The sequence below is a fragment of the Chenopodium album genome, chromosome 4, assembly GCF_948465745.1.
Source record: "Chenopodium album chromosome 4, dcCheAlbu1.1, whole genome shotgun sequence".
In the NCBI taxonomy this organism is placed as follows: Eukaryota; Viridiplantae; Streptophyta; class Magnoliopsida; order Caryophyllales; family Amaranthaceae; genus Chenopodium; species Chenopodium album.
This window is the reverse complement of record NC_137837.1, coordinates 4,006,805-4,030,397: the sequence shown is the minus strand read 5'-3', so window position 1 is coordinate 4,030,397 and position 23,593 is coordinate 4,006,805. Positions and strand designations below refer to the sequence as shown.

Sequence of the window (23,593 nt, the reverse complement as noted above, 5' to 3'; positions counted from 1 at the left end):
AAATTTCGAGGATGTAACTTTGAACAATTGTATATTTGTATAGTATTGGGAAGTTTGATAGTTTAGGTAATAAAAATGGAGCTCCTAAATTAGCCCTTCCGAGGATGGGCGAAAGGAAATTAATGCGAAGGTGGAATAATTCGTCGTTGTCGTCGAATTTTCTTCATGGTGGTAGATGACCTTAACGTCAATAACTTAGGAGATATTCTTCTAGTAGGAAGAGGTTGATTCTCAACCCAATGGTCCTGGTTGATAAATGTGTTTGTGTTAACTAGAAGGTTCAGTTCGTTAGATTTAAGCTTTCTCCCCCACTTTACTCGCTGAGATGTGTCTGAACCAGGTCCTACGCAATCTACTTCCGCTTGTACTACTGAACCTCTGCAGCTCCAAACAAAATCACCAAAAGAGTTGTCATAAAAGTTAGCGCAATTTGTCGTATTGTCATATTGGTATAAAAAAATAAGATATACGAGTATATTAACAATATTTGTGATAACATAAATATTCTTACCCATGGTTAGTGACGAAACCAGAATTCCAACCTGATGGAACAACGTTATCAGAGAGGTAGCTTTTGTAAAAAACAACTCTAGAATACCTTTGGTACGGTCTTCCAAGATATGCAAAGGCAGTGCCTACCACCGTACAATATTTGAACACAAACCCATTGCTATCTTCAATATTTTTTCTGCCTTGTGCTGTTATGTAACCAGCCCCATATATTTTATCATTATACGGTCCACTAGTCACATTTATCGTGCAACCCTACACAAGAATAAAAGATAGCTAGTTATTCAACTATTTGTTCGTGTTAGTGGACCAACTCAACCAAAAGCTTAAACTAAGTTGGTTGATAGCTTAAATTGATAAGAAAGGGCAGAGAACGAAGTGGACATACATGATACACGGATTGGCCATATCCCCAAATGAAATCGATATAACCTTCAATATAACACCCGTCGAACAAGTGACGTCCCAAAAAATCAGTTAATGTGTCTTGCACACCTATAAATCCACAATCATAGAACGCAACTTTATCTCCGGATACTGAAACTGCTGGAGCTTGGGAAATGATAGGAGGATGATATATGTTCTGAGAAAACAAGGATCATCACATTCAAGCTAATTAGAATGGACATACCATGAAAAATATGCAATGTGTTCAGATTTTATTGATTTATTTTTACCTTTGACATGTACTAGCAATTATGAGCCAAAATCACCCTCTCATAAGTCATAATCCCCCTGTTAGGGCTGTTAGGCTACCCTTTCGACACGATCCCATGAATTATAAAAAAGGTGGATAAACAAAATTAATGTGTTGAACACTTGAACTAGATTGATCATACCTTGAAAGTAATACGCCTTGCAACAAAGTTGTCCGCGGACACTGAAAACGTTGCATATTCCGGTGTATGGCTGCCACCTCCATCGGAAAATTGTATCACAGTATTGTTTCTGTCGTCCCCAACTAGGCTTATGTAAGGTTTGTTACTAGGGATCTCTACCTTTTCACTACGTACACAAGAAATTTTCATTTTAGATAAACACAAAACAAGTGCATTCTTACCCTAGCGCTTTATTTGAATAGCAAAGAAGGAAATTATTGTACTCCTAAATAACATAAACTACAATAATAACAACACAACACGTACTAAAAAAAGTATAGCAAAATCGTGAGTGTTTTACCTGTAAACACCAGCTCGAACTTGAATTTCTATCCACTTGTGATTGCCTTGAGGAACAGAATCGATAGCATGTTGTAGTTTTCTAAAGTGTCCATGGCCTGATTGATCGACGACGATTACATGAGATATTGAGCCTTCTGCAAACACAGTGTGTGGCATGTAAATCAAATGAAGTGTTGTAAGGTAAAGGACAATGAGACAAAGAAATTGCATTATTTAGAGAGATTATTAGCAAAATTTTCATGATGGTGTACAAAACTTGTGAATAACCTATCTTGTTCTCCCTAGAAAACTTTTCTGTTTTATATTTACTCCGTATATACATACACCACCATTTCTTTTCTTGTAGTTAATAATCTGATCAAATTTTGACATAAAATGGTCCATCAAAATATTAGATCAGATCAGATTATTAAGAGTAACATAAAAAGTCCGTCTATCTTAAACTTAACACCCAGATTTTAATTTGTGAAATCATTTTGACATAACAAAGTCATACCAAACCAAGTTCCATCTAAAATTTCTATGAATGTAACCCAAAAAAAATAAAAATAAAATAAAAAATCATTTGTAGCAAACAAAAATTGTGCATTTACTGTTTCAAAAAAAATAAATAAATTGTGCATTTACTTATAATGGTCCAAGTCTAATATAATTCAATTTATTGTCTTGGTTATTTAGCAAACATATCTCTACGGATATTATTAGATCTGATTTCATGAAGAGAATCACCAAAACAAGCTACCTAGAAATTGTATAGGGCAATTTCTTCATATATTAATACACATTAACCAATTAAGCAAGATCCTTATTGACTAAAAAGTCAAAATTAGCCATAGTCACTTTATATGGAACTACCATATTTAAGAGGCAAATTAGAATGGTAGATAAGTAAATACGTTGAAATTTCTGTTTTCATTGGGTTGGATGTATACATGAATCTATGGCCAAAATGATAGCTAGTGTACACATTGCATTTTTATTCGGACAAAAACCTCTTTTTACAAGAGTAATTAACCTAATACTCCGTAGTTATTTGAATATAACTTTGACAAATAGTATCATGTAGGTGCTTATATGATAGATTCTTCTATTATTTTAAGTGCAATTTTCTTATTTGTTTAATTGTTACATTAACAGTCTAAATTACACCATTAGGGTAGACAAGACTTATAATTAAATATTTTTACTTACTTGGAATTGGAGTTTTTTCTCCGTTCAAGAATTGTGACGTTGATTTTGATGATTGATCAAAGTTGAAGGAAAGTGCATCATTTTGAGCATGTATTGTAACTAGGGCACCCAAGGCAAGTAACCATATGCTTAGGAATACAGACATTTTTCCCCTCTCAGAATTTTGCTCCTTATTTTATCATAGTATAAGTGGTGTTATAGGGAGTCATATGGCTCTTTTTACGGTGCTAATATATAAAGTAATTCTCAGTATATAAATTAAAACTTATATGTTTACGTTGGGAAATTCAATGGGAGAGTATCAATATGATATCCTAATTGATTTGATCTCCTTCCACATGATGATGAAGGTGCCGACTATAAGAATTTGAAAAGCTGTATGATAATTACAAGCTAATTAATAAAAGCAAAAGATAATTACGCATACATCTTCAACACTGTTAGAGAATGATATATCGGAAAATATATAGTAAAAGATATATCATACTCTATATATATTCTAATGATATATTTCTCTAAATAATATATTAATATAAGATAATTCTAAATATATTATTCTCATAATAATATCTATACGGAAAATCTATCACATATATTTTCCGTTATATCATATATATCTCTAACAAACACCGACGTGCCGCCATTGGCTTACAAGCATGGTGAGTGATTCTTTAGCCATCGAAAACTCCATTATTGGTGCAACACCTTCATCAAATCATGAGGAAATTTTGTCTAATATCGGATCAATATCATCTAATTTCTGACCAATTTCATCTAATTTTTTTACCAATATCATTTAATATCTTATCAATATCATCTAATTTATGACACTTTTAATCTTGATATTTATAACTTAATATTTGACCATTATTATCCAATTTCTATTTTTTTTTTTTTTTTTTGCTTATATTACCGGACTCACGTGAATCCGTTTTATACCATACTTTTCCATAGTAAATGGGTCGTAGTGAATTGAACTTTCATTTGAATTGCCATTTTCTCTATGAAATAAAACTATATATAGGCGTCATTCGGCGTATATGTGATGTATCATGTACGCATATTTTGGTAGAATATATGGAGATTGTATGCAATAGTCCACGATAATCATAAATCATACCTTATAAATTAAATTTATTTTAACTATTCACAACCAATCAAAGTAATTTATTTTGCATTAAACTAGTTTTTATTAATTTTTATTATGCACATTGAGTCAATGATTGATTTTAGCTGATCAAATCTTTTCATGATACAATATGCAACTAGTTTGGGGCCCGAGTAGCGATGCCTCGGGTTATGTTTAGATACAAAATAATGAAAAAATTACCTTGATTATAGATTACAAGGAGAATGTGGCGAATTATATCAATGAGTAGATGTTGAATAATGAAATAGACATAGTGTAATTTAACTAATTCTTACGACAATTCTGGTTCCACTCTTAAGTGTTGATGTGAGTAATTGACTTAGTGCCTGTTCACATTTACTTAGTTCAGTTCAGCTCTTATCAATTCACTTCAGTTCCTAATTTTCCTCTCTCATAAAATATTCATTTCAGCTCAGCTCAGTTCAGTTTATTTCAGCTCAGTTCAGTTTAACTCCAATTCAGCTTCAATCAATTCAGTTCAGTAAATGTGAACAAGATCTTAATCTATCTAATGTTCATTATAATAGACTCATGGACTTTTTTTTTTAACCAATACGGATACATTGAAAAAGTAAATTTACATTGGGTATGCAAAAAAGTAGAGAGAGAAAGTAATTAAAGTACATGGAAAAATTAAATTTGCACAAATATTTTTGCAAATGTTAGAAAATTTTGGTAAAAAAAAATAATACTCGTATTAATGGCACTTGAAAAAAGCAAATGTGACTAACCTTTTGAGTGCTAAAAAAATGTAATAATTCATATTATCCTTAAAAAATAAAAAAAAACAAAAAAATACGAGAAAAAAAAAAATGGACGCCGATAAGTTTCGATAAATCGTGGATTCGTGGGGCAAATGTTTAGGATGAGGAAATATTTCTGAGTCACCAAAAATAAAATCAAATCTCCATAATACCCTCAAAAGACAAAATTATTTCTTCCTCATCCCAAATTTTCATTTCACTCGAAAAATTCCCCATAAAAAAAGTCAAGGGGCAATATCGTCATTAACAAAAAAATAAATTTTCAATTAATAAATAATAAAAAAATAAAACCCAACTCCCCGCCACTCAACACAGTCCACCACTATCTGACTGAAAGAGGAGAGAGAAAATGGCGCTGCAACTCACTTCACCATCTTTCTCTCTTTCTTCAACCTCCTTCTCATCTTCTCACCCTAAATTCTCTCTCCTCCGATCAACCTCAGCCGTCCGATTGACTTCTCGAAGCTTCGATTTCTTCTCCAGGAAGATGACCACAACGACGCCGTTTGCTATGAAGGCGGAAGCAGGAGAGTCGAAGGTTCTAGAAGAGGAGAGAGAGAAAACATGGGGAAAAGTTTCGGCGGTGTTGTTTGATATGGATGGTGTTCTTTGTAATAGTGAAGAACCTTCTAGAAGAGCTGCAGTTGATGTTTTCGCTGAAATGGGCGTTGATGTTACTGTTGATGATTTTGTTCCTTTTATGGGAACTGGTAATTTTTTTTACTTAATTTGATTGGTTTTTGAGGTTTTAAGTTAATTGATTGAGAAATTAGTTTTGTTTTTAATTGAATTTGACAATGTGATTAGAATTGATGAGATTTGTTGATTTTATTGTGTATTTTGCTGAAATTTTGTTGTAATTTGAATTTAATCAATAAGATCATAGGATAATTAGTTCCACTTTGATTTTACTTTGACCATTAATTTGTTAAATGATTTGTGATTTCGATTTATTATATGATCAATCATGCTTGATTTATCGAAACATTTACTGTTTCAATGTGTCCAATCGATTTAGTAATGATTTATGATTGGATTTACTTGCAAACTCTTATAGTGTTACAGCCATTACTCGTACTTTTGTTTGGATTTTGGAAATGTCAATAGTTTGAATTGATCTTAGTTAGAATGTACCAATTTTACATGAAGTCTTATCTTTGTAGAGCTTGAACATGGCCTTATTAAAAACTTTGTAAATATATTCAAATGTTTATTTCTGTGCCCTTATAGAGTACTGCATTAGTAAGCTGTTGCTTATGCTGAAGGAAACTTGTGACATCTGCAATTTCTCTTTAAATTTCCTAAACATTTCTTGTACTTCCTAAACGTTCGATTTTCCGAGACCAGGTTTTCAATGAGATTCAATGATATAAATTGTATAATATTCTCAATCATCATCTATCAACATATTTTATGGGAACGCAACTTAATTAATGAGATGGTTCGATAAGATTGAAACTCATCGTTAATTTAATCAGATTCTTCTTTTGTGTATGTGTGAGTTTGTGACACCCTCCAGTATCCTCATAACTCTGTAGTTGTTACAAAATTCTTATGAAGTAACAAATTTGGTGTTTTTTGGTTCATTGACTTTTCTTTGAGAAGGCTAGAGGGGGGGGGGGGGGGGGACATGATATCTTTTTGTTTAGTAGCCAATGGAGTACTTAACAAGAGAAAGACAATTTTCTCAAGTCTCTGACCCTTTTGGTTTTGGTCTGCGGAACATTCTTTCTTATTCTCTATGTAATTGAAGGTAGATTAATAAGTTTTGGTGTTAATGTGGCATGCCTTTTGCAATCAAATTACCTTTTTTATCTGACCTGAATGTGCTCTTCAGGGGAAGCAAACTTCTTGGGAGGTGTTGCATCACTGAAAGGGGTTAAAGGATTTGATACTAATGCTGCCAAAAAAAGGTTCTTTGAAATTTATCTTGAAAAGGTGATTAAACTTCTAATTTACTTATCCACATCTTTAAAATAGGCAATTTGATGCTGTTTCAATCATCTCAAATTTGTCACTAGAACTTAACACATCTTATCTTTGATAGTACGCAAAGCCAAATTCTGGTATTGGATTTCCAGGTGCTCTCGAACTTATTACTCAGGTATGTTTCTCTCTAATTAAATTGGAAAAAAAAAAAAAGAAATACTAAATAAAGTTTGCAACAGAATGCTAATATTTGTTGGACAGTGCAAAGCAAAGGGCCTCAAAGTTGCTGTTGCATCCAGTGCTGATCGTATCAAAGTGGATGCAAATCTAGCTGCTGCAGGGTTGCCCGTTGAATTGTAAGATGAAAGAATTTCTGAAGTTATTGCTGCATTTGATAAAATTACCGATGCTTTGTTTTTAATGTGTTGCCAATACTGAAACAACATCCAAATGATTTTAGTATTCAATCCTTATGAATGGTGTTTTGTTTTATGTACTTTGTTCACTAGGCAGTTAATAGTATTCCATTTTGAATGTACCCAAAAGAAAAAAAAAAAAAAAGTGATAGAAACAACTAAAAACTACGAGGCTTTGCCCTTACTCTTCCGTGTTGTGAGATATGTTCTTATCTGAAAGGATAAAGTGTATATGAAACTGATTGTTTGCTCCTAATATATGCTTAAACTCTATGCCCTTTATTTTGGAAGGGAGTGGGGTGGAAATTGAATATGATCATAGCAAAATCTGAAAATCTGAAATAATCAAAATTGATTTTGAATGAATTTGTTCTATACCAGGTTTGATGCTATTGTGTCAGCAGATGCATTTGAGAATCTGAAGCCTGCTCCTGATATCTTTTTATCTGCATCCAACATACTTAATGTGCCACAAAGTGAGGTACTTAATTCTTCTTAGTTCATATCATCTTTGTTTCTTAAAATTGCACCTTAGTTGTTCAAGGAAGGAACTGGTATTTTTTTTTTCTTTCTATGTGCTCTACTGATAAGTGTTTCTGATCTAAGCTAAAATAAATGTCACCTGTATGAAACATATAGTCAAGTTGATTTCGTTGTTCATAACAAAAGATAACAAACGAAACTTATAGTTTATTGTCCGTTTCTTTTATTTTTACTGCTCCTTTTGTCTTTAAGCTTGGTGGTCTCTTGCTTTTGTCATTTATACCACCTTGTTTTTTTTTTTTTTTTCCTCTTTTTCTTTTTCTTGGAGGGCAGAGTGAATCATAAACAAAGGGGGATGTAGTGAAGCTAGGAAATATTAGCCTTGTTCCTATTTTCTATTTGTTCATTCATGTCATAGCATAACCTGACCTGTATGTGGCATTCCATGTCTGTTCACAGTGCATTGTAATTGAAGATGCACTTGCAGGATTACAAGCAGCTAACGCTGCCAAAATGAGGTTAGTATATAATTGTTTGGTTTTATGCTGATCAAGGTTTGTTATTGGTGATTAAATCTGGGATATTATAGTGATGATATTCTTTGTTGTAAAGTTGACTGCAGTACTCACTTCAATCTCTGTCTATGCTCTTAGTCTCATGTCTTAAGATTCCTCTGGTTTTGATTGGAAACCTCCACAATTGCAGGTGTATAGTTGTGACAACTACATTATCTGAAGAGATTCTTGCAACTGAAGCTCCATCACTTATCAGGAAGGATATAGGGAACATAACCCTCGATGATATCATCAGTGGTGGATCTAACCTCCGCAGTATGTAGTTTCAAGAGCGATGTAGTGCACACTGTATAGTGTAAACTTCGAAGTTAGACTTTCATTTGTCATCCATTTAATGGTCTCAACTGCCGTTTGTCAATGAATTTTTTTTATTGACCGAGTGAAGGTTTTTTTAGATTTGTTGCCGTTGGTAATTCATGGAAATGTTCATGTTTCAACGTTAGATGGAGTTTAGTAGTGAATCTATTGTCTAGAAGTGACTTCTTGTTTTTTGTAAACTTTTCCTGATATTGATTCTTTTGATTGAATACTTGCATAATAATTTTTCTCAAAAAATTCTGATGAGCACACGACAACATGACATTGCAGATGAGAGGTTGCAGGCATCTCAACTTGAGGGAGAAGTGAGGAATTCCTTCCCATCTGGAGGGTAAGAGAGGTCCCATCCTCAGATATTATTGATTCATTCCCTTTTTATGCTATTTGTATTTGTATACAATTTTTCAGGGTGAGAAAGTGGATATAACGATTGAGGGTAGCCAGTTCAGGATTGAGTAGTTCAGGATATAAAGTGGATGCAACGCTCCATAGAGGGTTGTGCTTCTGGTTAGGGCATAATATATATATTCTTCTTTTCTGTTCTATCCGGTGGCTGGAAGTTTGTCTACTTAAAATTAAATGCCGATAAACTGTTTAAATTTATAAATTGTCCCCTAGTAATAGCTGATTAATTAGTCAAGAAATAGACTCCTGGTCAGCTATGCATTTAATGAGGAATCAACTGCAGTAAGGCACACATTTGAAAACTAATTTCGTGTAAATGATATATATGTTTCTCTTTCAAAGTTGGTTTTTATCCAAAAGATACTTATGTCTTTGTATGGATCAAGTATCATTTTCCTTTTACAGGTAGTTTACATTGCAATCCAATGTTTGGGACCTTACATTTTATACTTCTTTGACCAACATTTTATTGTACTCACCAGACACCCTGCCTTTTCATGATAAGCTTCATATGAAATCTTTGCTGTAGATGGGGTACAAGTACAATTTGTAACTTCTGGCTTCTAGTGTTTTTACAATGTGCTTTTCCAAAGGACATACTTCCTCTGTTCTTTTTTTAATTGCAACTTTGGAAAATTTGCACTATTTCACAAATTCCTTTGACCAACTTTGTGAATTATGCGCTAGAAAAAACATAGTAAGTGAGGTCTTGTGACGTTTGTCTCGATACGTACTTTCACTACATTAGCTGTTTATAATCATTACTAAAGTATAATTATAGATATTAGTGGTATAAAATGTGCATTGGCAAGCGTGAAAACTCCAATGCTGTGATTAAATAAAGAACAGGGGAAGTATTTAACTAGAAAATCTCTTTGTTGAGATTTTGTTTTGTGGCACCTCATATGCCATTCCCCTATCATTTAGGCCCTTGTGTTTTATTTTCCCGTAAGAAATGTTGGAATGAAAATCAATGGGGTAATCTTTTTTTCCCATATCAATGAGATAACTGTTGTTTCATATCAATATTTTGTATTGGAGGGAGAACTTAATGTGGCGACATTATTAAGTTAAAATATTACAGTGAAATTGACCTAATGTCTATTAGATGCGGAACTGATTTGTGGACAGGTTGCAGGCTTCCAGGAGAAATATTCTTAAATATGGAAGTTTAGGCATTGCTGTATCTTGCTTCATCTTTGCCTTCTCAAACAGGAAGGTATAAGTGTCTTGACTTGGATGTGCTAAAAATGGATTTCTTGACTCACGAGGTTAATGTATTTGTTTGATCTTGTTGTGAATGTGGTGATCCAAGTGATTTAATACATGTTGGGTAAATACTATCTGCTGGCATTGTTACTTTATTCTAATCTGTATGTATATGGAAGCTGTTGTGATCTTGCAGGCAATGCAATATGCATCACCAAAAGCCCTTTGGAATCTAGCTTTTGGGGTAAACAACCCTACTCTTGGACCTAATGAAGGTGATAATTGCCTTCTTTTTTTTTTTTTTTTTTTAATTTATTAATGATGACCACTCCTTCAGGCATTTGCATTGTAATTATCTCCGAACACAAGGTCTCTTTTGCCTAATAAATTAAACAAAGAAAGACATTTGCAATATTTAATAGGCTCTCAAGTGGCACATTGAATCTAAAACTTAGTGATTAAAGTCATTAAACAATAGAAAAGTGGGGAGCATGAGCATGACCCACTAATCCACAAGTCATTGAAATATGGTTGACTAAGCTATTGCTACTGTTAATATCTTAATCCAATCTCACTAATAGTTTAAAATATTCCCAGTAATTTTTTAAAGACTTAAACTAATACTACTATTTTTTGAAGCACATCATTCAACATATACTTTCCACTTCTTTCTTAAATATCCCTCTCTTCTTCGCAACGACTGCCCAACTTTTTGTTCCGGTGACATGTCTTTACTAAAATCTGTTACTGTTGGTCATTTGACCATTATTAATATGAATGTTTTTCAGTAGCTTGAAGATAATACAGTTCAGACTTTTTCCTGCTATCTCTCACTCAATATCGTTTGAATTCATCTCATTGGGAATTGTGATGCTTGTTTGGGGACAGAGGGACTGTTTAGGGATTTTTCATTTTAAACTTATTGGAATAGGTCATCCCATTTAGAACTTGTTAATTGGGATATTATGAGCTGAAGGCTCTGTGTTAATATTGGCAAACAGTTAAGTATTTACTGAGCTGCTAATATCTGATTTGTGATCCCCCAAAGCTGTGCTCTTAGACAGTTGGATTAGAGAAATAAGATTTCTAGGTCACTAATGGACTGGTGTAATAGACTATGCAAGATGAAATAAATTGTTTCTGAGAGACAGTCGGTTCTGGGATTTATCTTTAGCTGCGTCTGACAATGATATGGTCTAAACTTTAGGTGAGTCGCGATCTTCCAGGGTGCAACAGCTTGTGAATTACATATCCGACCTTGAAAAAAGGTGAGACTATCTTCTGTTTCAATGTTCTAAAATTATATATATGTGAGATTACTTTATCGACGGATTAGCACCTATCATTTATCTTTGACTTTTTTTGTGCTAAATTGCTATTGGAATTCATTTCTTGCAGGGGAAATGCCCTTGTTGTGCCTGAATTTCCTTCTAGACTTGATTGGCTAAATTCCGCACCCCTTCAATTCCGCAGAGTGAGCTGTTTTTCTTATTCTCAATTTGAAATACTAGCTAATTCCACATAAACATGCCGTATAACAAGCATGAACTATGTATTGAGTGCTATATTTTTTGCGTGTTAATTTTTCTAACCTCACTTCCTTGAACCTTATTCCTGGGCTTAGTTTTACTCTCTATTTCCTTCCAAAACAAAAGCTACATAAATTGTAGTGAAGGAAAAAAAAAAAGGGGGGGGGGGGGGGGGATTAAGAAGCAATTAAAAAATTGAAATAAGTAAAAACAGAATTACAAATTAATTTATCATGAACTTAAATGGGCCATGCTTATAGTTTAAATTTCGATTGCATGACACATGTATATAGGATCGATTATCTGTAAAGAGGGCTTTTTTTTTTTTTTTTTTTTTAATTTTATTTTTATACTATAATTTGCTCTCTAATAACTGTCCATTTCTAACTTTAACGGTAATAAATGGAAAGATTATTATATCCCCTTCATTTGCGTTTAAAAATTAGAATTCATTACAGCAGAGGGGACATTAATTTGGGTTAGGCCTTGTTCTCTTCACCTTATTTTTGTTGAACTAAAATAATTGTTACTGAACCGAATCATTTTAATGAACTGAAATTGTTTTTGTTGAACTTAAATTTTTTTTACTATGCTGAAATTAATTTTAATGAATTGAATTATTTTTACTGATTTTCTATTATGTTTGTTCTTTAAAGTTACTACTGATTTAAAATTATATTTACAAAACTGAAATTATTTTTACTTAACTGAACTTAGAACTAAACTGAATATTTTTTACTAAACTGATTTTTTTTTACTAAATATTTTTTTTAAGATGAAGAGAACAAGGCCTTACCTTAATCTTTTATTTACGTGTTTGTTGTTTTAGAGGACAGCTTTTCCACTTTTTCTTGTAATATCCTTTTTGCCAAAATAAATAAATAAATAAAACAAAATGTCCTTTCATTTGACTATAGTTGATTATGTCCGAAGTATATGTACCAAAGTGTAACTGGCTTGTTATTACTTAATTGGAGGGTGGAGGACATTGAAATTCCTGTATGTCAGATGGGATTTCAATTGGGTGTATTAGCTCATATGGCTCAGGTGTGTCAAGGTTTGGGTTGGAAGATGCCCAAATATATATGCATAATTTTTAAAGCCCACTATATGTGCATGATTTTGTAGGAGGCCATGCTGCATTTAATGCTTCTCCTCCTATGCAATGATGTATCTGATGTTAGCTTAGATTTTATTATGGACATGAAATTGTGTACTATCCTATTTGATGTTCATGTTTCTCTGTGGCCTTCTGAACCACTTTTACAATCTGCAGGATCTCAAAGGAAAAGTGGTAGTCTTGGATTTCTGGACCTACTGCTGCATAAATTGTATGCATGTTCTACCCGATCTTGAGTATTTGGAGAAGAAGTACGAAGAGAAGCCTGTAATTACATTATCTTACACTTACTGCTTATTGCATGAATTTACAAGTTCTCTTGAAGGAGTTTCCATGCTTGTAGAGCTTATTCTTCAATAACTACTTTCTTTCATGGTTGCTGAGCCTGTCATGTAGTTGCTATTGTATTAATTGTAGTATAGGTTTAACTTTCGTGACCCACTATTTCCTTTTAATAAGAGAAAAGAAGCACTCTTGAAAGAAAGACGTGAAATGCTGAGAGCACAGGATGCCCTCAATGAAAAAAATTCCTAAGATTAAGGCTCTGTTATCTTTTCTTTATTTTCACTTATTTCATATCTGATAAGTTCAGATACAAGAAAGAAAAGGACTAATAATCTCATAATGTAATATAAGGGTTTATACGTTTTAATAAGATAAGGGTTGATAAGGCAAGATAAGATAATGGTTAATAAGTTCCGATAGTAACACTTCATATAAGGCCCAATAAGGTCTAGTAATATTATTTATACTTCAAATAATACTTGTAAGATGAGGGTTGATAAGTTCAGATAAGATAATAATATAAGGGCTATTAAGTTCAAATAAGTTTAGGACTAATAAGATTAGATAATATAAGTGAAATATCTGGTGAATAGAAACATGAATTATGTCTCCCATTTCAGTCTCTTGCGACCTTAATTGGGCTGGTCTCTAACTACCAGATTCCAGGCGGCAATAGTTAAAGTGTCCATGGCTATAAAATTTTGTAGTCAAGCAGCTTACTAATTTATACTTCGTATTTCTTTTTTGTTGATTTACTGGATTTCTTTTTCCCTCTCCTGCAGTTCACTGTTGTTGGAGTACATTCAGCTAAATTTGATAATGAGAAGGACTTGGAAGCAATTCGCAATGCAGTTCTGAGATATGGAATTACTCATCCTGTATGTTGGATACTGCCTTTTAACTAAGAATGCTTCAAGTGATAATTCTACTCCTCCCTTTGATATTATACTATTGATTAAAGAAGAGTAAGAAAATCTTGGGATTCGGTGTCCTATGTTATTGCCATTCTGGGCCACCTACTTGGTGCGGTATAGCATGCTGCTAGTTCATTATTAGATTGAGCCTTTGATAATTGCGCCATTTAGCCTAGGCTGTGTAGTCAATGGACTTTCATTCAGATGGATAGTTTAATGTACTAATCAGCGGCGACCTTGAGATATGAATCATGAAAGACTCATCTAGTCATCTTGTTTGAACTAGACATGATTGTTTGTCCAGTTTAGGTGTGCCCGAGCCAAAAGCCAATTCACCCTTGGGTTGGTCAGCTTGGTCTACGGATCTGTAAACCAAAGTTGATATTTAGGTCAGGTTTAGCCAGTTACAAGTCCTGCTGGCCCTGGATTGGCTATTATTGCAGGGTTGACTTGGGCCAATCCAGGCTGAAGCTGAATAGCTGGCGTTGTGCCCACACTCTACTTGAATTGTCAGACCTAGTGGTTTGTTGGTCCATATTGGGTTTGACTACTGGGTTTGGCCTTAGGCTGGAACAATTTTGGCCATTGATCATGTCTAGACTTAAAATTTTAACCGTGGTTTGTTGCCATGCATAATTACCTTAATTTTACTCTGGCAAGTCTTTATTTTATTTATCTTGTTATCCTGTTAATTTCCAAGGGGTAAAATGAAAAGTCAATGTTCATGTGAAATTTATGGGATAATCACTTTTGGTTCATGTAGCCGACCCCATGAATGGGATTAAGGCTTTGATTGAATGATTGATTATGTGAAATTTCATGCTTGGTAATGGGTGGATTTATTGATTCACTGTATCTAGCTGTAAAGTTGATGCTGCAGCAATTCTTATCCATTGTTATGTCCCTGTGCTGAATTTCTGCCATTATGCTCCAACTGTAGATTTACGTGTTGTTTGTTTTATGTGAGTGCAGGTTGTAAATGATGGAGACATGAATTTATGGCGTGAATTAGGGGTTAATTCTTGGCCGACTTTTGCTGTTGTTGGACCCAATGGTAGGCTTATTGGGCAAATAGCAGGAGAGGGTCGCCGAAAGGTACCATGTCTTCTTTTTTCTTGCAATCACAATGTTTTGATTATATAAGCATGTACAAGGTTGTTTTACTATGTTTATGGGTTTGGAACAATAAACTCTCCATTATAAGGATGGCACTCAGCTTTTGATGGGCAGTTCACATTAATATCTTTTTTGGTGAAGAAACTAGTTTTTCCAGACACAGTGAAAAGTCTCTGTAATTTTGTCATAAGAAGATAACTTTGATCTTTAATTTGATTATGGAGTTGTTGCAGTTAAACCTTTATATATATGGGCTCTTTGTGATTTACACATGCGTTAATATGATTCAGGAATTATTTCATCATAAACCTTAGTTCTTTTTGGCTTCAGGACCTTGATGATATTGTTGAGGCAGCGCTTCTTTTCTATGGTGAAAGGAAGATGTTAGATAATTCACCCCTTCCTCTGCGTCTGGAAAGAGATAACGATCCCCGATTGCTGACCTCTCCATTGAAGTTTCCAGGAAAGCTGGCAGTGGATGTGCTGAATAATAGGCTGTTTATTTCAGACAGTAACCACAACCGTATTGTTGGTTCTTCTTCCGTCTTTCTCCTTCCCCCCCCCCCCCCCCCCCCCATTTCATACACAGATTCAAGTGCAGTATGTAACAAAAACAAAGGGGGAGCTCGATAGAGCAGGTGTTTTGAGTATAGAGTGGCTGGTTGTGTTCCATTACAATGCTTTAAGATTTAATCTATCCTTTATAAAATTTACTAGTGACTAAGATATTAATCAGCTCTTCAGTCTACACAATGACTTATAAATGAGTAGAAAACTTTGTGCATCAAATAAGATTATCTGTGTTTGGTACTTGTCCCCACCAAAATGTGTAGAAATATAAGTTATTATTTTGGATAACAAAAACTTAAAATCAGGACACACGTTGGGGTGCCATATGAGATGATATCAGTAATTTGTGTATTTTTCCCCGTCTGATCTTTTCTCCTCTCTTTTTGTGTCTGTGTGCGTGAGTGCATGTGGGTTTGGCTAGCCAGCTCTTAATTTTGTTAAAACACATCATTTGATCAATATTCAAAACCTTTTAACCTTCAGATATTTTGGTGTTATGTAACTGTATGGAAAACCATGATTAGGCCAGTAAAGTGCTTTTCTAATGAACTACGTATATTTCTGTCAATCTACAGGTTGTTACTGATTTGGATGGGAATTATATTACACAAATAGGGAGCTCAGGAGAGGAGGGTTTACGTGATGGTAATTTTGATGATTCAGCTTTTAACAGACCTCAGGTAAAATTGGGAGTGCATATTTGCACAAACATGCCATATCTACTGTGTTACTGTTGAAATGCTTCTCTTCACATTGTATGAGTTGCTTGTCTAAAGTGTAGCTTTAGTTTTATGCTGTTTTCCCTATAATTATGTTCGGCTGTGTGGTTGTAGGGCCTTGCATACAATCCCAAAAGAAATGTGCTATATGTTGCAGATACCGAAAATCATGCTTTAAGGTTTGTTGATACATCCTAACTATAATTGTCTTTGGCTTCTTCCCTCTTCCGGTGCTGTGGCCAAGTAAAATTCTTCTTGTCCTTGTACTATTATAAATTGAGTACAATAAGAACTGCTTGCTGTTTATGAAGGTTGAGTACTACTTGTGCAATAAATTTGCACTGGGTTTATATGATTACCTTTTCACATACTCTAGAATCTAGACCACTAGTGATGGGAAAGATCATGTGGCATTTGACTTTCAACCTTACATCCAACAATGCTTAAACTTGGATCTGCTTGTCTAACTTGTAGAAAGTGCTGCAAACATGACTTAATGCAGTGGCTACTTTATTAATACCTCTCATGTATTGTATGTGTTGTTTCTCATGGTTCTGTTGCTCTGTACCTGTTCCCTAAGTCGTGTTTTTTAACACTAAACTGCTGCTTCTGGAGAATTATTTGTGGAAATTTCTGAGCAAAAAAATTTCACAGCACTAGACTAAGAAAGTAAGCATCCAATTAACCAAGGTATTGGTTGCAAGAATATCTTAGCTCTCTACCTAGACTCCATCATAACTTTCATCTTTAACTTTCAAAATTATAACTCCATTATAACTTTCATCTTTAACTATAGTAACCTTGAAAATTTAAGTTGTTGATACTCTGTCTTTAATTCTTGATTCCCATCTTTCATCCTCACCTGTTTTTATCCCTGGCGTAACTTTTTAGAGCCAGATGCTACAGAAGCTTCAAAATTTTGTAGGCAAAGTTGGATGAATGGGATCCCAAATTTTCATTCATCCAAGATCACAAAATGTTATATTACAATTCGAGTAAAATTTGCTGGATAATTTGGATAGCAATGTAAAGAATATAGAAGGCTTTAATGAGTCACAGAAAGTTCTTGTTTAAGTAGATTATTTCTATAATTTATATTCTTTTAACTTCCCCTTATTTTTTGTTCATTTTTGCTCCTCCCCTGTGTATTCTTCTTGGGTGTATGGGGGCATCATATTCTGTTATGCTATCTGGGTGTATATTATCAGGGGTATTGTTTGAGCATTCTGGTCTTTATTAACCAAACTTATAAATAGACATATTAAGAAGATCAAACTTCTGTGATAGGATGACAAGAGGAATTTATGACTAATATGATGTATCGGATTGGCAGTGTGCAAGGGAAAATGAGGAATTTATGATTTTTTGATTAATCAAATTGTTAATTGAAAAGTAAAGAGTAGCTGTTTCTCATGTTAATTTTGATTTTCAGGGAGATCGATTTTGTCAATGAGATGGTCCGCACACTTGCTGGCAATGGTACAAAAGGTTCTGATTACAGAGGTGGAGGAAGGGGAACCTCTCAGGTATGATTAGAGAACTAAAAAAAAAAAGAGAAATTCTTCTACACATAAATATATAATATGCTTTTATGCTGCTTACAAGTTGTGATGTGATTTCAGCTCCTCAATTCTCCATGGGATGTCTGTTTTGACCCTGTCAGAGAGAAGGTTTATATAGCAATGGCTGGCCAACATCAGATTTGGGAACACAATTTAACAGACGAGATCACCATGGCTTTCAGTGGTGATGGTTATGAAAGAAACTTGAATGGTTCGAGGTATCCTCTTGTGACCTAGTTTAGTTGCAGTTGAGCTAATAGTGATGTTTGTCTTTTTTAATGTGATTTCACTGTACCCTCAGTTTTCCTATACTCGTATTGTTAGGGGAGTTAAATATCATGGCTTAAATTAGTTATATTTCAGTTACAAGCCTAAATCAAATTAACAGAAATAAAATATTTTGTTATAACTGTTTCACTTGAGCATTTTGGTTGTTAGCTGAGTTCTTTAGCTTATCTTTCTCTTTTTACCGTCTTTCAGCTGCTTCTTTTGCATATTGGGTGGTCTGATATACTGTTCTTCTTGAAGCTTTCTTTTCTGTAGCAGCACTCCATGTGTATTTAAGTATAATTTGCCTCTTTTACATCACTACTAGTCACTAGAAGGCAAAGTGATTAACATGGACTATATAATCTCCTCTCCATCTTTTCACTTTTGATAGTTGCATATCTTCTTTACTAGTCTCCCAATTCTCAGTTTATCTTTGATTTTAAGAGTGCAATGACAAGAGGATTTTTCTTACTTGTGTACCTTCGTATTCATTTAGATCTAGATATTTGGCTTGTTCTGTATTCCTGTTAATCTGTTGTGATGTTTCTGAATGCTTTTCCTTGTATTTTTTTTCTTTCCTTGTAGCCCGTTGTCCACATCATTTGCACAGCCTTCTGGAATGTCGTTATCTCCAGGTATTACTACAAAATGTACATGCTGTTTATGTGATTGAATGTTTATTTTCACAATAACTATAAAAAGCTTACTACGTTAGTATTTTTTATATAAATTTAGATATGAAAGAGGTGTACATTGCGGATAGTGAGAGTAGCTCTATTAGAGCTCTTGATCTCAAGACAGGAGGATCAAGATTGCTGGTTGGTGGTGATCCTATTTTCTCTGACAATTTGTTCAAGGTAAGCGTCTTTTCCTCTATATAAATACTATTATAATCTTTTGCATCCTTGATGTCTGGTATGTTTTATCACTTTTATGCATGAAAATATAAGATTTAAAAAATGCTATACTACTATTTCAGTTTGGTGACCATGATGGAATAGGTGCTGAAGTACTTCTTCAACATCCATTAGGTGTCTGTTTTGGACAAGATGGCTTAGTTTATATTGCAGATCTTATAACCACAAGGTAACTAAGACTGACTGGAACAACCCCCCCCCCCCCCCCCCTTTCTCAGATTAGTTTGCATTCCTTTGCTGAATATAGGATCTAGATATCTGATGCATTCATAATATTGTTCTCGCATTGATATTATGGTTTTAACTTGTGAGCCAGACCTTGCTACTTGCTAGTACCTGTCTACCTGAAACAGAAAGATCTATAATTGTGACTACAACAGACATAGATATGGCATGTGCATTGTGCCTTCTGTAGGGATATTTTTGTGGCAAAGAAACATTCATCCTTAGCTGACTTAAGAACGGTATACACATTACCAGACCACCACAATCCACTTGTACAATTATTAGCTTTGTCGACAAGTCTCTGATAAGGTTATGTGTAACAGTTGCAGCATGCTAGTGCACATGCTTTTCTTCTATTCTGATCATGTATTTACCTAAATATTCAGAGGAAATATATTATGATTCAAGAATCTAGATACATCTCAGAGGACCAGGAGTCAAATCTTTATATTGCCTAGCCATTTCAGCTGCATTCCTGTTGTTTGCAAGTCCTTTTTGTCATCATTTTAGTCCTGACTCTCTTGACTACTCCTTCTTTCCCAAATTCATCCGTTTCAAATTCAGTTGACCCATCACTCTTTCTCATTAAATGAAATGACATCTAAAATATTTAAATAAAAGTGATAAAACACACCTAAAACTATATGGGGACAAAGGGAATAGTTCCAGACCGGCCTTTTTTTTTTTTTTTGGGGGGGGGGGGGGGGGGGGGGGGGGGGGGGGGGGGTGGGGGAGTTAGGGGCAGGGTGGGGAAGCATCAAGCATATTGGAATTTGGAAATGGTTGGAGCTTGGGAGCCAGGTCCCCAACTTTCATACACCAGTGAAAAAGGACTGTCATCATGCTACTTAGAAGAGTGCCTGGCTACCACCGGTAAGTGAGCCCCATGTTCAGATCTGCTATTGGCTATATGGAATTCCATAAATCATAGCTGACTTATACCGAGTATATGACTGTCTTGTGATTTCTGTGAGGAAAACATAGGAACTCTGTCAACAGCTTCCAGGTTTCATACATTGCCCTTTTGCTTGTTATAAGAGACTACCTCATGCAGGTGTCTTTTGGATAAAAGTAAATGCGGTCATCTTATAGTTCCAAGCTTTCAACTGCATGCACCTCAATGCCCCAAGAACGCTGATCAGTAGAATTTGTTACAATATCTCTAGTATTGTTCTTTAGCCTGCAATCAGTTTTCTGAAAAATGGTAGCTGTTGCTTCTGAATGAAGTTCAGGCTTTTTAATTTTAAGTGACGTTTCTTATATTTCCATTTCCAATCAGTCTCTTGACAACAGGAGACTTCAAATTAAGTTTTAATAATATAGTTATTTAATAGAGTTAGAGAACTAAAGTTTGGCTTCTCATATTCAGATCAAGAGGCTAAATCCATCAAATAAACGAGTCACTACCTTAGCTGGGACTGGAAAAGCTGGTTTCAAGGACGGTAAATCTTTAGAGGCTCAGGTAAGATATCTGTTTTTGGTGCTAAATTGCTAAATTGTTTGACTATTGAGAGCCAATCTTTGTTCTTGTTAACGTAGTGGAGTCTGAATGTGGCAAAAAAAAAAATTCCCCTAGTTTGATATTTTTTGTTTCTTCCAATGTACTTGAGCCTTTATCTGGTCATCTACTATTCTACTGTTCATGATTCTCCAAACAAAGTTCTGGACAGAGAATTCGAAACTGTATTTCACTCTTTCTGCATATTGATTTAAATTACCAAATCAAAACACATAACCTCATCTGTTGCTTTAATTTTCTTTATAGGAGGACAAAGAATTGGAAGTAAATAAGAACCAATTGAAAATTGCGACTTTTAAACAAGGAAGACACTAGAGTTTAGTTAATTGATTTGCACTGCTATATATTGTTATCAAACTTTCTTACGGGCATCCTTAGTATCCCGATTAATTCTATAAATTCTGGGATAGTGGGAAGCTTCATGTTAACTCCTACCCCTTCCTTTTTCACGCTTATAAATTCTCTCCCTTCCATTTCCATTATCCTTTTCTGTCTAACTCTTCTTGCAAAAAACCAACAATAATTTACAATTATGTTTTCTCCCGAACAATCATTTTGTACTAAAAATATTTTCCATTAAATCAAATGGAGCCTTGTTATAAACTGAATTTAATGAAATAATAGGAGGAATTTCTTTGATTATGTACTTAGGTTGGTAGTATTAAGCTTCTAATGATTGGTATATTTGAAACAAAGGGTCGAGGCCTGGAGAAGTTTCTGATATTATGTTGCACTTTTTTTGGGTGTTTTGCAGCTTTCAGAGCCATCAGGACTTGTTGAAGTCAGCAATGGTGAGGCTCTTGTTTTTCATACTTTACTCATGTAGATTATATTGCCATATCAATTGTACATTGTTTGAAACTATTAAGATATTATATTGCTTTATGCTTCCCAGTTTCAATTACTTTTGCATACAGCTCAAAATAGTTGATTTTGGCCATCTGGCTTTCAATGATTAGGCCTGTTCTTCTTAACTTAATGTAACTTATTTCAAAAAAAATAAGTTTAGTTTATATTAGTTTTGGCAAATAAATTCATATCAGACAATAATAAGTCCCCCCCCCCCCCCCCCCCCCAAGGCCCCAACAATTTCATGTCAGATAATTTCAGACAAAATAAGTCCTCCATTTACAAAAAACAGAGAACTTTAGGTAAAATAAGTGGAATTTAACAGAGCCTTAATATGTGAACATGTGGATATATGGACTTGGTAGGCGAAGGTAGTTTACAGGCTGTATTGAGGTTTATTCATCGTACCCTACTCACTGGTAAGGAAGCATACAGTGCCAATTTCACAACTATGTAATAGATAGAAACAATCACTAGACCTAGTTTACTACGGAGTTCCAACCTCTTTATGGCAAAATTTCTGCTGTCTGCTGCTTAGTTTAGTAAATTCTTCAGTTCATTTAGCTATGTTGCTGTATTATCAGGAAAATTCTTGGTAGCTGATACAAACAACAGTGTTATCCGATACATGGACTTAAACCAAAGAGAACCACAACTTTTTACATTAGAGTTGAAGGGTGTTCAGCCTCCTGTTCCTAGGGCGAAAACCATGAAACGTCTGAGGAAGCGTTTATCAGCTGATACACAGATTATCACGATGAATGGTGGTCCATCAACTGAGGGCAATTTGTACCTTAAGATATCAGTACCAGAAGGGTATCATTTCTCAAAGGTATCTTTCTCTCCCACAAAAACAAACACACAAACATGTGTGTGCTCCCAAAATTGTCATCACCCTGCAGTCTACTCATAATTTTATTTATAATTTTCATGTCTGAGTAGTGTCTGACACTATATATGAGTTAACGGTATTCAGGAAGCTCGGAGTAAATTCAATATAGAAACACAGCCAGATAATGCAGTTATCATTGAACCCTTGGAAGGGAATCTCAGCCCAGAAGGATCTGCTGTCCTCCATTTCAAAAGATCCACCCCTTCACCTTCCTTGGGAAGAATAAATTGCAAGGCATGGTTCCTTTATCTTTTAACTTCTGTTCTCATGCTATATAATTAGCCGAGTTCAGCTTTTATATGAACAGAAGCTGTATAATTTGTGTACTAGCTAGCCATTTGATGAAATTTTTTCTCTTTTCAGGTCTATTATTGCAAGGAAGATGAAGTTTGTTTGTACCAATCATTAGCTTTTGAAGTAAACTTTCAAGAGGAAAATTCCGGATCATCTCCGGCAGAAATAACTCTACAATATCTCGTGAAACCAAAAGCAAGCAGAGACAGCCTACAGTTACCAGCTAGTTATTGATACATGTCTCCATTTGTATATATGCTATAAATTTGCCATTAAAAAAGCATATGAAGATCATTAAACTGGTTATAGTCATTCTGGAACTGATTAATTATATTATTCCAGATTAAGTGTTACGTTGAATGTATATGCCAGCCGATTTTGTTTCTTGAGTTTTCTTCAATGGTCCTATATATATACCTGTCGTAACTCAATCAAAATTGCGTTACTTGATCCTCCGCTAAGTAATTTGGTGATGAGCAGGTCTCGAGTCCTTTAATCTATTGCGAGACATTGAAAGCTACACCATAAAACACCCTTCGTACTGGACTTGGCCTTTATAGATATTGTGTGTGCGCGCGCGCATGCATGGTTTTTTTTTTTTATAAATGAAACAGGTATTGCAGGAATCATTAAGGCACTTTTGTCTCTTGTGAACAAGGCAGCAAAATCGCGATTATGATC

The 23,593-nt window shown here is 34.5% G+C and overlaps 2 pseudogenes across 1 annotated transcript; one reads left to right on the top strand and one right to left on the bottom strand.

Moving 5' to 3' along the window:
* Nucleotides 1–89: 89 nt before the first annotated feature.
* Nucleotides 90–1,901, bottom strand: LOC145627502 (putative pectinesterase 29; annotated as a pseudogene).
* A 3,213-nt stretch (nt 1,902–5,114) lies between these two features.
* Nucleotides 5,115–23,301, top strand: LOC145628612 (protein SUPPRESSOR OF QUENCHING 1, chloroplastic-like; annotated as a pseudogene). The gene is made up of 28 exons (XR_014111466.1): nt 5,115–5,506; nt 6,634–6,734; nt 6,844–6,900; nt 6,987–7,081; nt 7,523–7,622; nt 8,084–8,142; nt 8,330–8,454; nt 8,788–8,848; nt 10,054–10,141; nt 10,328–10,406; nt 11,339–11,399; nt 11,530–11,605; nt 12,937–13,047; nt 13,848–13,943; nt 14,952–15,074; nt 15,426–15,623; nt 16,241–16,345; nt 16,499–16,563; nt 17,817–17,910; nt 18,007–18,164; nt 18,802–18,851; nt 18,952–19,073; nt 19,196–19,302; nt 20,728–20,820; nt 21,632–21,668; nt 22,311–22,558; nt 22,703–22,852; nt 22,982–23,301. The product of XR_014111466.1 is annotated as a protein SUPPRESSOR OF QUENCHING 1, chloroplastic-like (transcript).
* The last annotated feature ends 292 nt before the right edge of the window (nt 23,302–23,593 follow it).